This window comes from Mobula birostris, chromosome 1 (genome assembly GCF_030028105.1).
Source record: "Mobula birostris isolate sMobBir1 chromosome 1, sMobBir1.hap1, whole genome shotgun sequence".
Taxonomy (NCBI): Eukaryota; Metazoa; Chordata; class Chondrichthyes; order Myliobatiformes; family Myliobatidae; genus Mobula; species Mobula birostris.
This window is the reverse complement of record NC_092370.1, coordinates 111,459,500-111,480,942: the sequence shown is the minus strand read 5'-3', so window position 1 is coordinate 111,480,942 and position 21,443 is coordinate 111,459,500. Positions and strand designations below refer to the sequence as shown.

Here is a 21,443-nt window from a genome sequence, read left to right as displayed (position 1 = left end):
AACTTCCTGCATCTCACCTTAAAACTATGCCCTCTGATAGTTGTCATTTCCACTCTTGAAAATCGACTATCTATCCTATCTATGTCCCTCATAATTTTATATATGTCTCCAAAGTCGCTCCTCACCCTCTAGAGAAAGCGATCCATTTTGTCCAACATCCCTTTATACCTAATGCTCACTAATCCTGCCAATGCCCTGATGCATCTCTGCAATGCCTCCATATGCTCCCTGTAATGTGGTGACCCGGAATGCACACTGTACTCCAAGTGTTGACTGCCAAGATTTCAAACTTATTAACTTTTATACTTAGTACCCTTACTAATAAAGGCTAGTATGCCATATGCCTGCGATAGCACTCTCTCTCTAGACATAACTAGCATCAATATGTAGAAAATTAGTGCCTGGAAAGAAGCTCAAATTAATTTGCATCTGACTCAAAGTGGACACATAAATTTGATAAATGCTACATAAATATTACCTCCTTCTCTTTTATTATTATATAGAAAGATAAAAAATATATACAGTGCCTATAAAAAGTATTCCCCACCCCCTTGGAAGTTTTCATGTTTTATTGTTTTACAATGTTGAATCACAGTGGAATTAATTTGGCTTTTGTGACACTGATCCACAGTAAAAGACCCCTTTGTGTCAAAGTGAAAACAGATCTCTACAAAGTGATCTAAATTAATTACAAATATAAAACACAAAATAATTGATTGCATAAATATTCACCCCCTTTAATATGATAGACCAAATCATCACTGGTATAGCCAACTGGTTTTAGAAGTCACATAATTAGCTAAATGGAGATCTGTGTGTAGTCAAAGTGTTTCAATTGATTGTAGTAAAAATACACCTGTTAACTAGAAAGTCCAACTGCTGGTGAGTCAGTATCCTGGCAAAAACTACACCATGAAGACAAAAGAAGACTCCAAGCAGCTCTGTGAAAGGGTTATTGAAAAGCACAAGTTAAGGGATGGATATAAGAAAATTTCCAAGTCACTGAATATCTCTTGGAGTCAATCATCAAGAAATGGAAAGAATATGGCACAGTTGTAAATCTGCCTCGAGCAGGCCGACCTCAAAAACTGAGCAACCCTGCAAGAAGGGGACTAGTGAGGGAGGCCACCAAGAGACCTATGACAACTCTGGATGAATTATAAGCTTCAGTGGCTGAGATGGGAGAGGCTGCGCATGCAACAACTGTTGCCTGGGTGCTTCACCAGTTGCACCTTTAAAGGAGAGTGGCAAAGAGAAAGCCACTGTTGAAATCTCAGCTAGAGTTTTCCAGAAGACATGTGGGAGACACTGAAATCAACTGGAAGAAGGTATTATGGTCTGATGAAACAAAAATTGAGATTTTTGGCCATCAGGCTAAATGCTATGTTTGACATAAGCCAAACACCACACAACATCAAAAACAGACTATCCTACCATGAAGCATGGTGGTGGCTGCATCATGCTGTAGGGATGCTTCACTGCAGCAGGCCCTGGAAGGCTTGTGAAGGTAGAGGGTACAATAAATGCAGCAAAACACAGGGAAATACTGGAGGAAAACCTGATGCAGTCTGCAAGAGAACAGCGACTTGGAAGAAGATTTGTTTTCCAGCAAGAGAATGACCCCAAGCATAAAGCCAAAGCTACATAGGCTTAAAAACAAGAAAGTTATTGTCCTGGAGTGGCCAAGTCAGAGTCCAGACCTCAATCCAACTGAGAATTTGTGGCTAGACTTGAAAAGGGCTGCTCGCTCACGATCCCCATGCAATCTGATAAAGCCTGAGCAGTTTTGTAACGAAGAATGGGGAATAAAAAGGATAAAACATAAAACAAATTCCAAGTGGGGGGTTGGCATGAATATTTTTTATAGGTATATACAGTACAGTCATTCTACCATTGCTGACTACAGAAGATGCTATCAAATTCTTTTCTCACTTATTTCACTTCTCTATAGTTTTTTGTTGAACCTTACATGAATAATATAACTATTCCTTCATTTTGCACAGTATCTTTCCTGAAGGCATTGTCTCCTCACAAATATGTGGTATTGATTCAACAGCTTTGCCATAGGCTTTCGTTCCATGACTATCATTATTAGGGGCTGGCTGGTTTCATTGTTGTAACCAGCACAAGGTATTGGGGCTCTGGGAACTGGTACCAAGAATAGTTATTCCTATCTCCACTTGCATTGGTTAACTCCATGGACATTCAACCTCATTGTGAATTTTATGCTACCAGCTTCATTGCTGCAGGCACTCATTCATAGATGTTGACCTATAGTTCCGCACCATGTTCTGCTGTGATAATTGCCAATGCTCACACTGACTCATTGGATCATAGGGTTGCTGCAAAGTTAACAAATTTCATGACATAAAATCATATTAAACATGATTCAGATTCTGATTCTCTCTTCCAGGGAAGGTGGGACCTGAACTGGAGGGGGACTAATATCCTGTCAGGAAGGTTCAGCAGTGTTGCGGGGGGTGGGAAGAGGGTTTAAATTAGGGTTGCAGAGGGATGGGAACCAGAGTGCCACAACAGATAGTGGAGAAGCTGTGGAGACAGATGATTTAAGACCTCAGACAAAGTCAAGAATCAAAAGGTTGAGGTGGTCCGAGCAGACAAAGTGATGGAGAATCCTAAGGGATTCTGTCTGATATCTTAAATGCAAAAGGATTTCATGGGACAAAATTGGTCCTCTTGAAGATCAGAATGGTAACCTATGCTTGGAGCCAAGAGAGATGAGGGAGATTGTAAAGTGAATTTTGGCATTTGTATTTACTCGGGAGATGGGCACGGAGTCTTTAGAAGTCAGGCAAAGCAGCAACGAGGTCATGGACCCTATACGGGTTACAAAGGAGGAGGTGTTTGCTCCTGAGGCAAATTAGAGTGGATAAATCCCCAGGGCCTGACAAGGTGTTCCCTTGAACCCTGTGGGAGGCAAGTGCAGAAATTGTAGGGGTCCTAGCAGAAATATTTAAATCTTTAGTGACAGGTGAGGTACTGGAGGGTTGGAGGACAGATAATGTTGTTCTGCTGTTTAAGAAAGACTCTAAAAATAAACCAGGAAATTATAGGCAGGTGAGCATGACTTCAGTAGAGAGAAAGTCATTGGAAGGTAATCTAAGGGATTGGATGTGTGAGTATTTGGACAGACAAGGACTGATTGGCTTTATGCGTGGTAGGTCATGTCTAATCAATTTTCCAGGAAGATGATGAAGGTAAGACAGTAGATGTTGTCTATATGGACTTTAGCAAGGAATTTGACAAGGCCCCACATAGGAGGTTGGTCAAAAATGGTCAGTCGCTTGGCATTCAAGATAAGGTAGTAAATTGTATTAGACATTGGCTTTGTAGGGGAAGCCAGAGAGTGGTAGTAGATGATTGCCTTTCTGACTGGAGGTCTGTGACTAGTGGAGTGCCACAGGGATCGGTGCTGGGTCCATTGTTCTTTGTCATCTATGTCAATGATGATAATGGGTGATAATTTGGTTAACCAAGATTGGGGTGTAGTGGACAGTGAAGAAGACTATCAGAGCTTGAAGCAGCATTTCAACCAGCTGGAAAAACGGGCTGAAAAATGGCAGATGGAATTTAATGCAGACAAGTGCGAGATGTGGCATTTCAGTAGACCAACTGGGTTAGGTTGTACACAGTGAACGGTAGGGCACTGAGGAATGTGGTAGGACAAAGGGATTAGGGAATTTTGGTCCATAATTCATTGAAAGTTGTGGGACAGGTGTTGCCACTTTGGCCTTCATTAGTCAAAGTATTGGGTATCGGAGATGGGATGTTTTGTTGAGAGAATGCTGAGGCCTAATTTGGAGCAGAGTGTGCAGTTTTGGTCACTTACCTGCAAGAAAATGGAAATAAGGTTGAAAAAGAGCAGAGAAAATTTACAAGGATTTTCCTGGCACTGGAGAACCTGAGTTATAAGGAAAAATTGAATAGGTTAGGGCTTTATTCCTTGGAGCATAAGTGATTGAGGGGGCATTTGATAGAGATATACAAAATTATGAAGGATATAGATAGAATAAATGCAAGCAGGCTTTTTTCCACTGAGGTAGGATAGGACTTCAACCAGAGGTCATGGGTTAAGATGAAAGGTGAAAAGTTTAAAGGGAACATGAAGAGGAACTTCTTCACTCAGAGGGTCATCAGAATGTGGAATGAACTGCCAGTGCAAGTGGTGCATGCAGGCTTGAACTCATGTCTAAGAGAAGTCTGGATAAGTTCATGATGGTGGTGGTATGGATGGCTATGGTCTGGTGCAGGTCGATGGGAGAAGGCAGTTTAAATGGTTCTGCAGGGGTGAGATAGGCCAAAGGGCCTATTTCTGTGCTCTATTTTTCTATGATTCCATGACTCATTGACTTTGACTTTTGTTCCTAAGTGACAGCACTGGGTTCTTCAAGGCAGAGTCAGAGTAGGTCCTACTTCCAATGAAGTTGAGTCTTCTAGTACATCCTCTGACTGATGAATCTGTGAACACTGGTTCTGTCTATGCTGCCACTAGATACATTGTTGTCCATTCATTAATGGAATGGTGGCCATCATTTTCAAGTTGATAGGGTTGTTTAGAATGCATATTATGTACTGGCCTTGAGTCAGAGGATTGAGTTCAAGAGACATGAGTAATGTTGCAGCTCTGTAAAACTCCGGTTAGATCGCAGCTAGAGTGGACACAAGGCAAGTCACGTCAGATCCACCCTTTCCTCATCACTTTGCAACTTTTCCAGTTTGTTCCCAATCCTCATTTAAAATTTACTTTGAAAACTACCCTTTAGAATCATAAAAATTCATTATTTATTTAATTTTCCACCATGCTTTTTTCTTGCTGACTTTCTTAAATATGTGTTCCCAGATAATCGACAATATTGCCAGGGCTTCTTTCCATGAACGCTGTGGAAACATTTTATGACTTTGAAGCTTTCTACTGAATCTCCCTTTGACCTTCTCTGCTCCAAGGGAATCAATTACATCTTCTTTAAATTTAACACATATCTGAGGTCCTTCATTCCTGATGTAATTCTAGTAAATCTATGTTGCATGCTTTCCAAAATACAACACTAACCCTGGAAGCTTAAGAAGGTAAGCACATTTAAAGTATTTTAAATATTGATGTAAAATAACTTTCTGGGGCCAAGTTGTTGCAAAGCTGCCAGTCTCTGAGTGGTTTTGTTGATATAATATTTGGGCCGGTTTTAACACCGCAGTATGTTAGTGGGGAACTTGCAAGCGCAGCAGTCTATCACAGGCGATTGGATCACCTCAGGCTTGTTGACATTTTCTGTTTAGTTTCTTCTGTGCACTAATTTTAGCAGATTTTTATTTTATTTGTGTTAATTCCACTGATGATGCCGCAATGCATTTCCACTGTGAGATTCATCCAGCCCAGAGACAACAAATAACATCCCTACAATATATATATGTGTGATCAATGAGCATTTTCCCCAAAGAAATAAAACAGATCCATGCTGACAATCAACAGTCATCACTAGGTGACACTTTGACACAAGGGCTAAGAGAATCAGTCAGACAATCTGACCTTAAGTGTTGCTTGGCCAGACTGACTAAGCCTGGATTTAGTCCATTTAGACAGTCTGACCTTGGGGTTAGTCTGTCCAGATGGTTTGACCTTTATGGTCAGTCCAACCTAACAATCTGTTCCTGTCTCTCCTCCAGTCAAATGGTCTAATTGTCAGTTAGCCCATAAAGATGGCCTGATTCTGTGGTCTGTCCACACTGATCATTTCACCCCAGATCCAGTCACATTGTCATCCTACCTGAGCTTTGTTCACTCAGGTAGTTTCACCTTGGTTTTTTAAAAAAAATGTCTGGCAGGATGTGAGGTACCATAAAATGCGACTTACTTTCACTCTGGTTTTACAGTTTCTGAGTGAGTGATGAGGTCAGGCAGTGAAGAAAACTAATGGCATGTTGGCCTTCATAACAAGGGGAGTTGAATATAGGGGCAAAGAGGTCCTTCTGCAGTTGTACAGGGCCCTGGTGAGACCACACCTGGAGTATTGTGTACAGTTTTGGTCTCCAAATTTGAGGAAGGACATTCTTGCTATTGAGGGAGTGCAGCGGAGGTTCATGAAGTTAATTCCCAGGATGGCGGGACTGTCATATGTTGAAAGATTGGAGTGACTGGGCTTGTATACACTGGAATTTAGAAGGGTGAGAGGGGATCTGATTGAAACATATAAGATTATTAAGGGATTGGACACGCTAGAGGCAAGAAACATGTTCCTGATGTTGGGGGAGTCCAGAACTAGAGGCCACAATTTGAGAATAAGGAATAGGCCATTTAGAATGGAGTTGAGGAAAACCTTTTTCACCCAGAAAGTTGTGGACCTGTGAAATGCTCTGCCTCAGAAGGCAGTGGAGGCCAATTCTCTGTATGCTTTCAAGAAAGAGTTAGATAGAGCTCTTAATGATCGTGGAGTCAAGGCATATGGGGAGAAGGCAGGAACAGGGTACTGACTGTGGATGATCAGCCATGATCACAGTGAATGGCGGTGCTGGCTCGAAGGGCCAAATTGCCTACTCCTGCACCTATTGTCTATTGTCAATATAGGACCTGAAGATTCTTTCACAGATAGAGGAAGGAGTGTCTGGCTGGTCAAGCGAGTGGGTGGTTTGAGGCATGGTGTGCTCATTCCAACATTTATGTGGACCCTTTATGTCTTCCGGATGCATGGCCTCGAACTTCTCAATGCCATCCTAAATGTCGCTTCTTCACACATTGTCATCATGGGCAGATGTTCCCAGGAGTTAACTGGGACGATTTTCACAAGGCCCCAAGCACATCCTTAAACCTTTTTCTCTGCTTGTCCTATAATCTCCTCCTATCACAGTGTTTGGAATTGAGTGTTTTTCTCCTGTGGAAATGTAAATGATGATTGAATATAATTAGGTATGTTGTCCTGGGATCGGACACTGACATTCATTCACTTGTCTTTCCACTGAATTTTGGAAGATTTAATGGAGATACCTTTGTGGTACCTGCTGTAAATACCCTAAGCCTTTTATAAAAAGTACTGAACTATTATTTTAGATGGGAAATTAAATTCTGTTCAGTTGATTGTAAAAGATCTTATGACATAGTTTGAACCTAACTATGAAAGATAATTCAATCAGCAGTCACTCCTCAAGCAATAGCACAAGAAGTGGCTGAATTCGTTTCTGATCCTATTTTGATGCTGCTTGGTTTACTGAATACTTCTAGTATTTTTTTCTGTTATTATTTCAGATTTCCATCATCTGTAGTTTCATCATCTAATTTCAATGCTGTTTATGAAACAATCTCTGTGCAAAGTGGCCTGTTACTTCGATGTTCTGACGGTGAGAGAAGCATTTTATAGCTTCCAGTTAATTTATTCAAACAGGGTGAAGATGGAAGGGGATAAACAATCAACATTTCGGGCCAAGATACTCAATCAGTCTTGGCCTGAAGTATGTTGCTTAAGGCATGAAACTCTTCGAACATCCAAAAGAGCAATACAGGCAATTCTTTTGGAAAATGTACAGGCAAAATGTTTGCACATGACCCACAATTAAAAAAAATCTAAATAATTTTCTAGGTGGGATATGCAATAGGTCCCTTTTATATTGCAGATCTCTCAGATGGATGCTCAGTGTAGAGAAAAAGCGTGAAAGCTAATTTCAAAGCAACTATGCTGCTTCTATGATCCATGAAACACACAGAAGAAAGAGTATATACAAGAAAAGAGAAAAGATTAAGCAGTATCAATGTCATAGTGCTGTTAAAATCGATTAAATTGTTCTCTTCGTAAACAAAAAGCATAAATGAAAATGGACATTGGGTGATCACTGCTGGAACAGAGCGTATCCTTCAACAGCCCACTTCACCTTGCACATTTGGTTTGTAAGCCAGGAATTTCTTTTAATATAGAGAAGTCCATTTGGACCATTGATTCAATAATGATGCTCAGAGTGATCAGACTCCCTAAATTATTTCCCTTTAAATCCATCTCACACCAGCCCAATAATTTCTCAACTGCTACCAATGCTTGAGGTAATTATCAGTCATCAATTAAAGTCACAACCCACATATTTTTGTGACATGAAACACAGGAGAAACTCACACCATCAGAGAGAAAATGTGTGAGCTCCACATTAGAGAGCACAGGAAGTCAGAAGTGAACCTGGTGAATGGAACTACGCAATTTCACGTTTTCCCTCATCTTGTGTAGATTGTGCAAGGGATAATGGGAGAAGATGACACAAGTATCCTAGAATCCTTATTATTCAAAATCTGTGACTTGAGATCTCTAATAGTGATTACGGCCATACTTTGATTTTATTTGCTATTCATTCTTGATATGCGAAGGTCACTATGATTATCACCCCTAACTGTCCTATGAGGAGTTAATGATTTAGTGACACTGAATGCCACTTCTATAGGCAGCTGATAGTCACCACATTGATGTTGATCTGAAGCCACATGTGAACCAAACAATCTGAGGCATCTTTTCTTCCCTAAAGGCAACCATTACAGAAATCTGACAGTATTATGGTCATTTTTACTGACATCGACATTTTAGAAGTGAATTAACCAGATGATTGCACCAGATTTTTTTTGTATAGTAGTTTAGATGTGTACTTACACACACAAATACCTTGTAAGTAAATATCTAGTAATTGAGGAAATAGGAGTCATGTGGAGGTCTATGGGCCCTTGATTCTACTGCACTATTTAATATGATCATGGACTGACTGCATTTCCTAGCCTAATCACTCTAGATTTCTGTAGTTTTGACATCTATCTATTTCATGCTCAACAGCTCTTTGGCAATGGAGAACATAAATGTTTCATAACCCACTGAAGAAATAAGGTTCTCTTCATTGTTATCTTGAATGACTTATCCCACTCAAGTTCTCAATTCCCAGACTAAGATCAATCTTCTCTTGGTAAACTCTTTAAAATCTCTCTCCATCATCTAAACTGTTTAATCTTCCCTCATTAGCTTTACTTCCAAAGTCTATCTGGGTAACCTTCACTTCACCTTCTCCAAGGAATGTTTAAAATTCCTTAAATTAAAAAAAGTAAAACTGTAATAAATGTTATAGATGTGGTCTCATCAAAGCACTATACAGCTACTGCAGCACTTTCCTATTTTGTTTATGTCTCCTTGGCAATAAAATCCAACATTCTTTCTGTCTCCTTAATTACATACTTTCTTTGGCTCTTGTAAAGTCATACAGATCTCACTGTATCCCAATTATCTCATACTATTTAAATAATATAGTGTTGTTCTATCTTTCAACCAAAATGGATAACTTCATTTTCCACTCATTATATTCCACCTGCATACATTTTGTCTTTTCTTCACAACTTATTCCTCTATTTATCTTTATCTCAGTAGGAAAACACAGGCCATTACACTTGGCTCCTTCATCTAAGTTATTTATACAGACCTAAATACCTGAAGCAACACACCCCTGAAGCAGTTATAATTTTTCAACTTGAAAGTGACCCATTTTCCATTTGCTAACCAATCCTCTGTCCACAGTGTTATGTGTTATCTGCTTCGCTATGAGCCCTTATTAATCATTTACATGACAGCTTATTAAATCCCTTTTGGAAATGCACTCTTCCGTTATTCTAGAGCAAAAAAAAAAGTGCTTGAGGAACTTTGCAGGCTTGGTGTTATCTGTGAAGGTAGAGGGATAGTCAACTTTTATGGTAGCAACCCTATGTCACGAGATAAACATTTAAACTCAGCTTTTTCTACACAGCTAGATATAATCTCAAAGATTTTTTTTAATAGATTTGTTAAACATGATTTCAGGAAACCTTGTTGATGCTTCCTAATCATATTTGCTCTTCTAAGTGGTCTGATATCACTTCTGTAGTAATCAATGATAGTACTTTCCCAATGATATGTATTAGGTTTAATAAGCTTGAAGTATCATGTCTTCCTCTCCATTCTTTTTTGGATAGAATTATTTCAACTGCTGCTTTCCAGTCTGGAGGAATATTTTTAAAATTGTGATACCTTTGTAAGACAACTACTTCCTCTGACTACTGCTATAGTTTTCATGTCTTTTAGATCCTGAGGACTACTGAAGGGGCTCAGGCTGAAATGGCAACTGTTTATTTCCCTCCATATACGCTACCTGAATTGCTGAGTTCCTCTAGAAATTTCTCTGTCTTGCTCAAGATTTCTAGCATCTGCAGAATCACTTGTGTTTATAGTACATTTGCTAAATCGATATTATAATTTAGATTCCTAACTTTTAGACCCTTGTTTACCTTTTGTGTTTATTACTGTGAAATAGATACAAAGTCTTTGTTTAACACCCGTGACTATTTTGATTACTAGTTCCCCTGCCCCAACTGCTGAAATAAAACATTATATAATTGAGTAAATTTTTTGTACCTAAAGAAACCTTTACAATCTGTTTTTAAACTTATTGCCAGTTTATTATATTTCTCCCTCGATACTAGTTTTATCCTTTGCTGCATTCCAAAATTCTTCCAATTCAGTGTAAGAATATAGAATACTGTATACAGAATTCAGTGTACAGAATACAGAATACTGTATTCAGAATACAGTGTATTCCCTGCAAAATTTAAAACCCTTTATTTCAATGTAATATATGTAATTTGAATGGATTGCTTTTCCTATCATGTTTATATTTGGAAATTAAGAAATACTTTATTTCAGCAATGGAATTAAGAAATACTTTATTTATTTTTAGATTATGAAGACACACAGTCCTCTTTTATTTAGTGTAAATGTCTCCTACCACTTATCTATCATCAAACTTTCGAGTCTAGTTTCCCAACATACTTTAGCTAACCCACCCTCCCCTTCCATATTTAATTGCCTTTATTTACTTTAGGCTTAGATTTAAGTTTCTTGCTTTCAAACTGAATTTGAAATATTATCAGATTATGATCGTTGCTTCTCTTGGGTCTTTTATTATATTTTTACTAAATTATCTTTTCTTATTACATATGACTAGTTCTGAAATAACTTGTTTTCCCATGAAGTCCACAAATTTTGCTCCAGAAAACAATCCTGTGAACTTGACGTCATGACTACCCTTGCTAATTTGACTTGCTTAGGGTGTGTGAAGGTTACAATTTCCCATGAACAATTCATCATCTTTGTTTCAAATCTCTGTAATTTAATAATTGACAACTTATTAAGGGAATAAAGTTTGGCTTAAAACACATGGCAATTTAAAAATTGTGGATCTGGACCAGCTGGAAAAATGGGCTGAAAAATTCCAAATGGAATTTAATGCAGACAAATGTGAGGTGTTGCACTTTAGTAGATCAACCAGGGTAGGTCTTACACAGTGAACAGTAGGGCACTGAGGAGTCTCGTAGAACAGAGGGAGCTGGGAATACAGGTACATAATTTATTGAAAGTGGCATCACAGGTCGATAGGGTCATAAAGAAAGCTTTTGGCACATTGGCCTTCATAAATCAATATCATCATCATCAGGTGCCGTGCCCAGTTTGAGCTTTGACTGCCATGGCCCACACACTCCTGTTTCGGGTCAAGTGGATCAATTCATTGGTATTCATTTCCAGTTCTCTGGCTGCTGTCTCCATCATCATTTGTCTTTGCCTTCCTCTTGCTTTCTTCCCTTCAATCTTTCCCATAATTACCATGTATTCTAACTCCTCTTTCCTAATCACATGTCCAATGAAGTTAAATTGCCTTTTCATGATCTCATACATTATTTCTCTTTTTGTGCTTGCTCTGTTCGTGACATCCTCATTAGATATTGGTTCCGCCCATGATATTCTTTGCATCCTCCTCAAAAACCACATCTCTGCTGCTTCAGTTCGTTTCCTCATGTTACTAGATATTGTCCAACATTCTGAGCCATATAACATAACTGGATAAATGTAACATTTCAGTACTCTGAGGTGGGTTGTCATGCCTAGTTTAGTATTGGTCAGTATACTCTTCATTCTCATAAAGGTGTCTTTTGCCATCCCTTTTCTTCTTTTGATGTCCAAGTCGCACCTGCCATCTGACCTCACCCAGCTTCCTAAGTAGCAAAAGTTCTTTACTTGTTTTATGTCTTCTCCGTTTATTCTCAGCCTGCAGATAGGATTCTCCTTCTTTTTGGATATCACCATACATTCTGACTTTTTGCAATTGATAGATAGACCCATTTTTGCACTTTCTTCAACAACTACATCAATTAAGTTTTGTAGTTCTTCCTCCGTACTTGTAATTAACATAGTATCATCCGCATATGTAAAATTATTGATGTTTTCACCGCAAACTTTGATTCCCAAGTTGTCTTTTATTTTTTGTAATAAATTGTTTCACGGTACACATCAAACAAACCAGGGGAGAAAACACACCCTTGTCTAATGCCTCTCTTGATTTTCGTAAACTGACTCACTTCTCCATCTATTCTTACAGCGGCAGTTTATTCCCAGTACAGATTTCTGATTAGGCGGAGGTCTTTCGAATCTAGATCTAGAGTTTCCTGTAATATTTTGAATAATTTATTGTGCTTCACTTTATCAAATGCTTTTGTGTAGTCGATAAAACAAACAAACAAATCTTTTTGCACTTCAATAGCTCATTCTGATAGTATCCTTAACATCAATATTGCGTTTCTTGTACCTTTGTCTTTCACAAAACCACATTGTTCTTTACCTATTTCAGCTTGTATCTTACTTTTAGCTCTTGTCATCAAAATTCTTAGAAGTATCTTGGTGACATGACTCATTAAACTTATGGTCCTATGTAATTCACATTCTATTGCTCCAGGTTTCTTAGGAAGAGTGATAAGTACTGATTTTTTCATCTCTTCTGGTATTACTCCAGTCTCATAAATCAATGTATTGAGTTCAAAAGATGGGGAGTTAAGTTAAAGTTGTATGAGACATTGGTAAGGCCTAGTTTGGGGACTGTGTGCAGTTTTGGTCACTTGCCTACAGGAAAGATGTAAATAAGTTTGAAAGAGTGCAGAGAAAATTTACAAGGATACTGCTGGGACTGGAGGACCTGAGTTATAAGGAGAGATTGAATAGAATAGACAATATCCTTCAGAACATAGAAGATAGTGATGAGATTTGATAGAGGTATACAAAATTATGATGGATATAGATATAGTAAATGTAAGCAGGTGTTTTACACTGAGATTGGGTGGGACTACAACTATAGGCCATAGGCTAAGGTTGAAAGGTGAAAAGTTTAAGGGAAACGAGGGGAGACTTGTTCATGCAGAAGGTTGTGAGAGTATGGGATGAGCTGCTAGCTCAAGTGGCGCATGTAAGCTCAATTTCAAAGTTTAAGAGAAGTTTGGATAGGTACATGGGTGCTAGGCATATAAAGGGCTATGATCTGGATGCAGGTCAATGGGAGTAGGCAGTTTAAATGGTTCAGCATGGACTAGATGGGCTGAAGGTCCTGTTTCTGATGCTGTACTTTTTTATGCCTGTATGAAAGAAAAGGTAGAAAGTGAACACGCGTGTATAGTAGGTAATTCAAAAGCCAAATCATAAATTACTCTTTATTACAAAGGAATTCAACTACTGGAATAGAGTCTTGATGAAATTTTATATGCTTTATGTTGGATAAAATGTAGTTTTTCATCTTTTTACATAAGGATACCACTTGCCTTAGATGTGAGGAAAATTGCAGATATGCAATTGATCAGCAGGAATGAGGTTTTGGTTTAAACAATCATCATAAATCAGGTTAGAAATTATCTGAGACTTTGTGTTGAAGATGAGCTGAGAAGGCATTTCTTCAATCCGTGAGTTCTAAATATTTGATACTCTTCACCCTAATCAGGACATTGAATGTATACTCAAGGAATTTCTGCTATTGACCTGCTAATCCTGAGATCATTCTCAGATAAACTGTGTATTGTGTACAATGGTAGGTTTGCAGAAATTACCTCGCTATCGTGGTCTAGTGTCTGAGTGAGCTGACTTGACTGGTTTGAACCAGAGTCAAAGAGAGTAAAGAGCCATAAATTACCAGCTGTCACTTGCAGCAGAAAGGCAAAAAGTGGATGTTGGTTTGGACCAAAGCTGATAAGAAGGTGTCCTAGGTCAGTCAGATAACCCATAGCCAATAATGTTGAAATGCATTTGAACTGCTAAGGAATGAATATTAAAGAAAACACTTCAAATGCAAGTATAGTGATTACTCTCTCCAGAGACCCACCATCGCAGATGTGGACACATGGAGATCAGAGCGGGACCATGAAGGACGCATGGCCTGCACTGACTCCTTCTACTGGTATTACCTTTTCTTTTCTTTGACTGCTCATGGAGTGTCACGAAAACTTAGTAGATGTGCACACATTTGGTTCTGTAAATTCACATGCTCTTCTGTAGAGTCAATAAAGGTACTTGTCAGTAATTACAGATTCTCTCTGTGCCTCTCTGATCATTATTATTAAGGCATCCTTGTAACAGTACTCTATCACTGTCTGTTTAAAACAAAGATCTATCGACTTTTTAACTCCAAAAGATAAAGAAATATACAGGTAATGTGGGAAGGTGAATCCCGTTACTGAATATTAAGGACAAATGGAAATTACTAACAGAGGCCTTGAGAAATAAGAAATGGCAATTTATTGCGTCCACATCCCAAAATCCAATCATCTAACACACTTGTTGATCCAGTTTAGAAATAGAACAGTTGAACTGACAGGGAAGTAAGATCATTGCCTCTGCACATCAGTCCACAACTATCCTCCTTATCTCAAACTTAGGACTGAATAGAGGATTCTTTCTACAAAAAAAAAATTGCCTTTTAGGCATTTACAGCATGCATCCAATGAAACCTTTGATAAATACATTTCAATTAAAAGGAAGTTCACTGGAAGTCCTTCATGTAAAAGCTGGAAAATTTGGGGCTAGAACAGGTGGAGAGGCTGTAGTAACTACTAAGGATCCCTATTAGTGGAAGGATTATAATAAAAGGACAGAAGAGAGGCCAAACGAGTAGTGGTCGTAATTTCAGAGAGGAGCCATTTCATCTTCTTCTTGAAGGACTGGTAGAGAGCGGACAGATCTGTGCTGGAGTTGACCAGAGACAGTTTGTAGAGGGATAATGTCAGAAGAATCTAAGATTCAGGGAAAAGAAACAGAGGAAGAGGTTAAAAAAAGAGAGATGATCAGAACTAGGAATCTAAAACATTTTGTTTTTCTTCTGGTGTTTAGTTTTTCTACATAAATTTCTGTTCTTATTATTATGAGGATGAACCCTTCAAAAGTCATATCAAATGATATCAATGACTCTATTGTTATCATAAATTTTAGTTGCCTCTTCATACAACTCCAGCATATGAGTAAAACATGATTTCCCCTTTCTGAACCCATGTTGGCAATCTGATAACATGCCTGTTCTTATCAGTGGCTTTTGCCACTCATTCTTTATTCTTGTTTCCATTACCTTGCCTGCAATATATGTTAAGCTTACTGGTCTATAGTTACCAGGGTCAGTACAGTCACCCCTCTTATACACTGGGACAATGTTAGCCCATTTCCAGTCCTTAAGGATTTCACCCGTCCTCAATGACTTTTGAAAAATACATAATAGGATGTGTATATGTAATCACAGAACTCCTTAAGTACTGTTGGATGTATGTTGTCTGACCCTGGAGACTTAGTAACATGCAGCCTTTTCAGCTGAAGCAGAACCTCACTTCCTAAGATTTCTAAGTCAACTATAACAACCTTATTTTTTCTCTACACATACTGGCATATTGTTAACATCTTCACAGATGAATACTTCAGCAAAATATGAGTTAAGAATATCCGTTATGTCCTTCTCTGCATAATTTAACATCCTACTATTATCCCTAATACACTTAACTTTCTCCTTGACTTTTCTTTTACTATTAAAGTGTTGAAAAAATCTTTTAGGGTCAATAGCAGTGCTGGCTCCAAGGGCCGAATGGCCTACTCCTGCACCTATCTATTATCTTAGCATTATGAGCAATATCCCTCTCTACCTGCCCTTTGGCAACCTGAATTTCCCTCGACTATAGCTCTCATTTACTATAATTTACAGTTTTTATTATTGTGTATTGGAATGTACTGCTGCCGCATAACAACAAATTTCTTGACATATGCCAGTGATATTAAACCTGATCTGATTCTGATTAAGTCCTGGAGCCAAACTACAGATCCACAGGGACTGTAAGTCCTTCATTGTCTCAACAAACCTATTACATCTTTCTGAAGAGTATCATAACCTGGCTGGTCTTTTCTAAACTCTTGGCACACAGACGGTACATATGAATTAATTTGTACAAACATTTTCCGAATGGCCATACCCAGACGAAATACTCAAGAACTTGCAATTATACAAACAATTTCATACACATACATGCAGACACAAACTCTCGCAAGTTTGCAGTGGCACGCACACAAGGGATTCATCTACAATATACATGGACGCAGATCCACATGTACAGTACTGTATTTGCATACATAAATATGACACTATATCTATGCTAAAACACACATCTGTGCACACTTGCCATGTAAACACATAGATTAAGAGCAGAACTTGCCCATCTGCTCAGCCATCCAATGGAATTATTGTTAATTTGAGTGCAACCACATTCCTCATAATCTCTCATCCTGTTTCTGATCAAGCATCTTGCCTACTTCCGTCTTACAAGACTTTGTTTGCCTGACTCTTTGTAGAAAAGAATTCCAAAGACATACCATCCTCTTTGAAAAAAGATCACCTTTTAAAAAAAATTTAAATAGCTGATCTCTCATTTTTACAGAGAATTTTAGTTCTAGATTTTCCACAAGAAGAAATATCCTCGCCCACCCTGGCAAAAACTCTTGGGATTTTATGCATTCCATTGTTTTCCTTCTCACTCTTCTAAACTCCAGTGGATTCCAGCTAAACCTGCTCAATCTTTCCTCATAAGACAATCCTTCTATCAAGTAAACCCTCTCTGAATTGCTTTCAATGTATAACTTATAAGCTCCCTTAAATAAGGGGGCCAATACTGTACACAGCATCCCCAGTTCATGTTTCAGCTAAGCAACCCAGAATAAAAATACTGCCTGTGTTATTTTATAAACTGTCTTCATCTCCAACCCAGAATATCAAATCCAGTTGTTTCAACTGCTGATTCAGCTCTGATCAGCTTGCTAAACACGAACTGTTCAAACCTTAAAGGCTCCACAGGAATTTTAACCCCAGGGCACCTCAAATAGAAGCATTTCAATTAGCTACAGCAGCAGAGGAAGAAGGTAAGCGCTGATGTGACGGTGATCTAACAGTGAAGTACATAAACCAGAGTAAGGGAAACATGAAAGCAGTCACGTTTAATTAGATGTTGAAGTAATGAAGTGAAACCTGATAAAATCTGATTTAATCTTTAGCATATGACAGGCTAATTTCCATATTTATATATACGAGCCATCAGGCAGATTCTGTAGCACCAGAGCTGTATCATAATAAAACCATTATGGCACAGAAGCATGTCCTTCAACCCATCATGTCTGTGTCTGTGTTACTGTCTATTATGCTGCTGCCATTTAGGGCAACAATGAAGGTCTTCCATCTCTGGCGGTGTTCAGGGCTTCCTTCATCATGTTGGTAGCTTCCTCTCTGCTTTCACCACTGTCAGTCATGCAAGTCCCGGGTGGAGACGCAGGAATTCCATCCCACTCAGAAGTAGGAGAATTCTTCATTGCTGTTTCTGTAACAATTTTGTTTTTCCGGTCAGTGTTGTTAGCCCTGATTGGATGCCCGAACCTGGAGAACCGGTGGAACATTCGTAGTCTAGCCTCTACCTTTTGACTTGTTTAGCATGGTTGACCCTATCAAGAGCCAAAGGATAAAGCCCTGACTCTAACCAACGTAGTTCTCTGTGTCATTAAGGCATGCAAGTCTCCAAACTATGACAATGTTGCAGTCCTTTTCGAGGATGTCTGTGTCTATCCCAGGTAGAACAGGCATCCTATTTCCCATCTCTTTCCTCCTAACTTTGAACGTTATTCTGCCTTATGAACCTACCCAATCCTCTTCTGAAAGCCCTGATTGACTGTATTTCTACCAGCCTTACAGTCAATAAGTTCCAGATTGTAACTACACCCCGTATGAAAATCCCTATTTCCTCACATACTATGGTGGTGGTGTGTTATGTTATCAGACTAAAAATACAAAGCCCAGAATTAAACATTCACAGGCATAAATTCATATTCTATAGTGTAAGATGCTACTTCAATATTAAATTAATAATCTGGAAGTAAACAAAATGCAACTAGCTTCAGAAATGATGACTATAAAACTGCTGGATTGTCATAAAAAGCTATCTGGTTCACAATGCCCTTCCATTCTTACCCAGCCTGTCCTACATGTGACTTCAGACTTGCAGCAAATTGGTTGACTGTTAAGCAACTTTGTGAAAAACTCTGTTGTTGGATCAGAGCATACCAAAGAGAAAAAGAAAAAGAGTAAGAGGTCTGCCCAACATCAATCCAAATGCTGTCTAAATAGAGATCAGCCCTGTTGTGTATTTAATATTTCAGTAGTATTTGTGTAATCTTGTGTGTGTGTATATATATATATAGTTTAATTAAACCTTCTTGTTTGGTTAAATAATCATTATGGGTTTATATGTAAGAATATGTGAATTGCATATGCCATCATGCTACCACATGATAGACACACGCCTCACTTAAAGTAAACACAAATTTAGACCCAAATTTGGGACTCCCATGTCTTCCTTTGAATTAATTTAATGTTTTAAGTTATAAAACATAACATGCCCCATCGTTGGCCAGGCAGCATTCAGATAGAGTTGTATACACAGAATCATAGCTTACAATCAATCTGCCAAACTTCTTCCCCACCGTCTATAAGCAAGACTCAGCACAGTAGAAAGCAGGTGAGAGGGAGTAATTTTGTGAGCCTTTGTCATTGCTGGCAGAGCTCATGAAGTCTCATGGCAGCAGGTCAAATATGTCAAGGAAACTTTCCCTGAATTACTACCTATCATTCTCTCTCAGCCGATCAATCACCTTGACAAAACATTTGCAGTAAGCTCTGGAATAGCCAGTCCAAAGCATGTACTTTGTCTAGAGGAGCTTACCAAGAATGGCTTGGTAGCATTCTACTGACTGAACTGAAAGTTGAAAAGCATGACCGTCTAGAAGATTTTAAAGAAAACAAGATTAGCTTTATTTGTCAGATGTACATCAGAACATACAGTGAAATGTGTCATCTGAGTCACATCAAGTCAGTGAGCACTGTACTGGACGGCTCGCAAGTGTCGCCACGCTTCTGTGTGGCAATGTAGCATGCTCACAAATTATTAAGCCTAACCTTACATCTTTAGAATGTGGAAGGAAACGGGACTACCCGGAGGAACCCTGACAGTCACAGGGAGAACATGCAAGCTCCTTGCTGAAACCGGCTGGAATTAAACCCTGATCCTACAGCTGGCTGCTGTGAATTGTTGCGCTAACTGCTACACCACCGTGCCGCCCCATCTAACTGGGTCTTTGACAGCTAGTGAGCCAACCAACACCTGGGATTGTCTTACCTGACCTTCTGCTAACCAGCCTACCTGCGGCGGATGCACTGTCCCTGGTAGCTGAGGAAGCAACGATGACCACGTGGTCCTTGTAGGAGCAAAGTCCTATCTTCTTACCAAGGACATCATCATGTTGTGTGGAACTACAATTGTGCTAAATGGGAAAGACTCAGAACGTATCTGACTGCTAGAAATAGGCACCTAGGAGGTGCTCTTGACTTTTTGCAGCAGCATCAGTACACATCTTTGACTCATAACTCCTGTAAGTAAGCCAAGGAATCATTCTTGGTTCAATGAGACGCTGCTTGGAACAATATTAATCCTACTTAAATATGAGGTGCCAGCCTGGTGAAGCTGCAGCACATGACTCTGTGTGCTGAAGAGCAAACAGAACAAGCAATTGATAAAACTAAACCAAGAGATCAGAGAAAAGCTCTGTAAGTGCTGATGTAAAATGAATTAACTAATGTGAAAAGGAGAGTCTAAGAACATCCCCATACTCAGTGATGGTACGGCTTAGACTATTCATTTGTCCTACCACTGGTACATCGCTGCTGCCATCCACATCATTTCCATCTAAGGTACCAGGACAATGCCGAAATTTGCAGTCTTTAACACCAGGAATGACAGAGGCAACAGGCACATAGACTGCAGGTTCCCCTCAAGCAACATCCCCTCTTGTCTTGGAGGTGCTGTCTGCTGTGATTCAATCAATGTCACTGGGTCTAAAAACCAAAATTCTGGACTCAATGGCAATTTGGTAGTAACTTCACCAGAAGGATTGCATCAGGTTAAGAGAGCATAAGCAGAAGAGAGTCTTCAGATGCTGGAAAACCAGAGCAACACATTCAAATTGCTGGGGGAACTCAGCAGGTCAAGCTGTATCTATGGAAGGGAATAAACAGTCAAAGTTTCAGGTTGAGTTCATTCATCAGGCCTGGAAAGAAAGGGGGCAGAAGCTCAAATAAGAAGATGTGGGGGAGGAGAAGGAGTACAGGCTGGCAGGTGATAGGTTAGACCAGCTGAGCGGAAAGGTGGGCTGGTGGGGTTGGAGGGGGGGTGATGAAGTGAGAAGCTGGGACATGATAGGTGGAAGAGGTAAAGGGCTGAAGAAGAAAGAATCTGATAGGACCATGGGAGAAAGGGAAGGAGGAAGGGCCACCAGAGAGAGGGGAGGGGAAGGTGTGGAGAAGGGTAAGGGGGGAACGTTAATGGGGAATGGAAAATAGAGAAGGCTGAAGAAGGAGAAATTACCAGAAGTCAGAGAAATTGATGTTCATGCCACCAGATTGGAGGCTACTCAGATAAAATATGAGGTGTTGCTCCGTCAACCTGAGAGTGGCTTCTTCATGACAGTGGAAGAGGCCGTGGACCAATATGTTGGAATAGGAATGGGAATTATATAGGTGGCCACCAAGAAATCCCGCCTATTGTAGCAGATGGAGTGAAGGTCAGATTCTCAAGAGCAAATTGGTATAAACAATGAATATTGGCCTTGCCTGCAGTATTATGTTTTGGAAAATAAAAATGAATGCAAAGAAATTCCCTTTCTATCTTTTTCCCAAGCTTTCTTTTTGGCTTTCAACAATGGGTCTTTAACCATCCACTAATAGGAATGGCTTCCTTCTCTGTTTTCCTCACCTGAGCAGTTCTCAGTCTTTATTAATCCAAAGAAAACAATCCAGTTTATTTCAAGTCTAATCTCACAGCTGAAACCCTTTATCCCTTGAATAGTTCCAGACAATATTTTATGCACCAACTTCAGGACCTTCAGAACTTTCCTGAGCAGAAAAAAATTGGTCACAATATTCTAGCTGTGACTTAACCAGACATTACCTCCCTGATTATAGGCTTTATGCCTTTACTTATGACTCTCAGAATCCCATTTGTTTTATTAAGCAAA

General features: G+C 39.3%; 1 protein-coding gene across 1 annotated transcript in view; it reads right to left on the bottom strand.

Annotated features, from left to right (window-relative positions):
* Positions 1–21,443, bottom strand: part of tmie (transmembrane inner ear) — a 57,771-nt gene that overhangs the window by 17,257 nt on the left and 19,071 nt on the right. The gene's annotated exons all lie outside the window — the stretch shown is intronic.